The following is a 4,639-nucleotide window of genomic DNA, read 5'->3' on the forward strand; positions in this document are numbered from 1 at the left end:
TTCTGTGTACCTTATGTTCACAAAACAAAAACAGTGTTTTTGCTGTAGTTATTCTACTCCAAAGCATTTCTCTTGAGGAAATAAACAGACACACACACAAATTTATGGACAAGGACATTCATCACAGTATATATGTGAAAATATAAAAATCAGAAAGAGTCTAAGTACCAGAACTAATAGATTAGTTGTATAAATTGGGTTTTATCAATATGCTAGAAAACTAGGAAGTATTTGAAAAAATATTTTCCAATAGTATTAAGTATGTAGGAAAATGTTCTTATCAGTTGAATAAAACAGGTTACACAATATGAGGCCAGTTTTCTGTTTTTCTGAGTGTGTGTGTGTGTATATATATATATATGAACACACCCTCCTAAAAGCTGAGAAAACTATGTATTAAAGTGATAACATGATAATAGTCAGGTACAGGCACTGTGGCACACCCCTATGTCTGTAATCCCAGCAAGTCGGAGGGCTGAGGCAGGAAGATGGTAAGTTCAAGGCTAGCCTGGGTAACTTAGTGAGATTCTGTGTCAAACTAAAAAAGACTGAGGACGTGGCTCAATGGCAGAGAGCTTACTTAACATGTGCAAGGCCCTAAGTTCAGTATCCAGTACTGTACCAAAATAATAATAATAATAGCACTTATCTCTGGATAAGTTTCTTCCTTATACTTGCAGAAGTTTACGAATTTTCTACAGTGAACATTAATTCTTTTATAATCACAAATAATTTAATTATAAAATAGATGTTAATAACAGCTGATGTAGCTGGAGTTCCTGTTACATACTAAGAGCTTTACATGGGTTATTTAAAGCATAAAACAACCCTGTAAGGATGGTATTATTATGACCCCCATGTTACAGATGAAAATACTAAGATTTGAGAGATTAAGTAACTTGCATGAAGGTTCAGAGATGATAAGAAATGGTGCCTTATATCGGATTTCAGGGACTCTTCAAAGTGTAGACTGCCCTGTGATAGTCTCCTAGACTCAGAGATGGCTACACCAGAGAGAATGATCTCCCTGTGAACAGTTCTGGAACCTGAATAGCCTGAAGTGGAACCTGAAATCCACACAGAAAAAGAGGTACCATAGTGGTCTGAGTCAGAGCCTACATAAAGGGATTTCTGATAAACCCTGTTGAAAAGGAGATTCCACTAATTGGAGAGGTAAGATGTTTAATTCATTGCTACATCCAGCTCCGACTTCCAGCAGCCATTGCAGGATTGGCTTTCAGAGTCTTGGATGAAGAGAAGGAGGGTGCTGTAGGAATGGGATAGAACCAAGGACTTAGCTGTGGTCTCTTCTCATCACTCATGCTTTAAATATAAGCTCTGATGTGATCAAGGCACCAGAGATAAAATGCCTTTCTCAAGCTAAGCAGGCAGTATCTGGTATGCAATTTGGACAAGATAGTGGAAAATAGACTCAAGGGGAAAAAATCTCTTGGCCTCAGAACCTGCACACAGAAGTTGAAAAATTTGACACCTTGACATTGTAGGATAAACAAATGTAAGCATGGTTTCCTATGTTTTCTCCAAAACATCCAGAGTAGATATAATTTAAGTGGGAATGTTTTAACAGTTAGTTCTTCTCTTCTCAGCTGAAATATTCTGGATTATCCTTCAAGATGTAGCTCAAGCGTCAGCTTCTATTGAAAGATTTTTCCAGCTTCCTGCCAAGCAACAAGACCATCCCTTTTCTGTAGATGGTTAATAAATGATTTACCTGTCGGTCTGCTTGCTGGAGAATAAGCTCAATGGATTCTGAGTTTCCCTCTTTTCCCTTTACCTTTCCCCATTGCCTCCCTTCCACATGCATCCCCATGTCTGCCATGTGATAAGTGCTAATTAAATGTGGATTGCTGGAACAGAGAGCTAAACAGGTTTCAGGTATGGTCTTAAATTCCCAGAGCTGGGAATCAGACCTCTTTTTGGATCTCTGATACTTGAGAGAATGTGATGAAAGCTAAAAACCTTTCTCTAGAAAAAAAGTATATACAAAATAAAAGTCCCATTTGTATAGCACTGTATATATACTCGCACATACACAAATTTGTATCTGTAAAATTGAGGAAATCTAAATAAGATAGGTGGATTGACTCAATATCAGTATTCATGTTGTGATGTTGTACAATAGGGGTTACCACAGGGAAACTGGGATCTCTCTGTATTATTTCTTGCAACTGCATCTGAATCTAAAAATTATCTTGAAGAAACTTTCAATAAAAAAAAGAAAATTCAGCTGGGCGCAGTGGCACACACCTGTAATCCCAGTGGCTCAGGAGGCTGAGGCAGGAGGATCTCGAGTTCAAAGCCAGCCTCAGCAAAAGGGAGCACTAAGCAACTCAGTGAGATCCTGTCTCTAAATAAAATACAAAATAGGGCTGGGGATGTAACTCAGTAGTCAAGTGCTCCTGAGTTCAATCCCTGGTACCCCCCACCAAAATTTTCCAAATATCATCTTTTGGGAGTTGATAGATAACTCCAACTAAACCTACTCATGAATACAGAACTAAATTAAGAACTCCCCAATATAGTCCCGTTGGATGGATGTCCAAAGTCTTTCAGATTAATGGTGGCAGAGGTGAGATGAGCCCAGCTCTTTTTTCCTAACACCACAACCGGGTCCTGAGAGGAAGAGGGTGCTGTCCACATTGTGCTATTTACTTGTTTTAAAGGCAAGACAGATGCACATATGTAATCCCAGTGACTCAGGAGGTTGAGACAGGAGGATCTCAAGTTTGAGGTTAACCTAAGCAACTTAGTGAGATTCTGTCTCGAAATTAAAAAAAAAAAAAAAAGGCTAGGGATGTGACTCAGTGGTAAAGTGCCCACTGGGTTTAATCCCTGGTATCAAAAAAAAAAAAAACAAAAAAACAAAAACAAACAAAAAACAAAAAACAAAAAACAAATCAAAAACCCCCAACAAGACAGTTCAATATATCAGGATAACTGAAAATTATCAATGTGGGGAGTGTTTTCAGCCTTGTTTAATCTTTTTCCTTCTTGCTGCTTCCCAGACTGCCAATACTCAGTCTGTAGACTGAAATGGTTTCACTTGCAGGTAAGGTGACTTGGAAAGCTATGCCTTAGAGAACAGCAACCTTTTGGTTGTGCCAAAAGAAAAACAAATAGTGCTTCAGTGGGCTAGACATGTGGAGGAACAGGAGAGAAAGAAAAAGAAGAAGGATAGGAGAAAAGACAGCAATAGAACATGATATGGGGAGAGGACAGTGGGGGGCGGGGTTGAGTGTATTTAGGTGTATTGAATGTAAATGTTCATAAGTTGTGAAGGATAAGTGAACTAATAATACATGTAAATCCCTTGGAAGAGAATCTGACATATTGTAAGAGCTTAATAATTGCTGACCCTTAGTATTGTTACTACCTGACAGAGGCTCATTTACTTTTGTCCATTCCTTCAAGGACAGAGGGAACTAATCAGCATCCTTCCTCTAAGAACTATGCATCAACTTGTAAGCATTAAATTGACCATCACTTCTTTTTGTACACATTATTCCTTCTTTTGTTTAGGGATCCAGCTTCATTACCATCCTCTGAATCAGAATTTAAAGATGAGCACATAAGCACTTGGTAATTGAGGGACCTTCCTGCTTGGTGTTCCCTCTGTTGACTTAGAGAAAAACACTCCCGTGTAGGGAAAGTTTCTTTCCATCAGACAGTAGAGCAATATGAACCTGTATTTCTAGTTTTGCAAATGAACTTCACAGTCCTGTCCAGATGCTTATATACCTGTAAATTCACCTGTTGTGGGGAATCTAATTTCTAACTCTTGCCTGGAGTCAAGCTAGAGCACTGGCAAACTGCTCAGTCTGGAAAATGAAGGACAAAATGTGAACAGAGTACCCCTCTGGCTCCCTACAATGTGCTCCTTCACAGTGTTTATGGGACTCTTAAGAGAATATCTCATATGGGCTTACCAACAAATCCTCCTCCATTCACACCCCTCTACTCTAACAAGTACCAGATCTGTGTGCTGTTCTTCAGTCTCTGGGGTCTCCTTCTAATCTAGTAGGCATCCCCAATCAAGAGAGATCTTGCATCATGTTGGACAGATAGGGTTCATATAGATACAAGGGGACAATCTTGGGAGTAAGGACAAGGTGAGCTGAGGGTGAAATTAGGGTAAGTAAGACGTTGCTCCTATGGGGACTAGCTGAGCTGAGGGGAGGAGCTTGTTGTAAGAGGGAAGGCAGGAGAAAAGTCTACTGGAAATGCTTTGTGAGGTGGCTATGGGAAGAGGGAAAAGGTTTCAGTAGAGTCAAGACTCCTATCCATAAGAAAGTGGGGGCAACTGAGGGCACAGTGGAGTATTTAGCACAACCATTGGCCACATGTTCTTTGGGCCTGTGAGTCTCCTAAGTGATGCTTTGTCATGTTTACTTATTCTGGACATTTTCTTTTCACAGTTATAAAAGCAATATGGGGCTGGGGATATAGCTCAGTTGGTAGAGTGCTTGCCATGAAAGCACGAGGTCCTGGGTTCAATCCCCAGCACTGCAAAAAATAAATAAATAAACAAATAAATAAAAATAAATAAAAATAAAAGAATAAAAGCAATATGTATACAATACAGAAGACTCAAATAAGCAGAAGGAAGAAAAGGCCCCAC

Source organism: Sciurus carolinensis, chromosome 6 (assembly GCF_902686445.1).
Source record: "Sciurus carolinensis chromosome 6, mSciCar1.2, whole genome shotgun sequence".
NCBI lineage: Eukaryota > Metazoa > Chordata > Mammalia > Rodentia > Sciuridae > Sciurus > Sciurus carolinensis.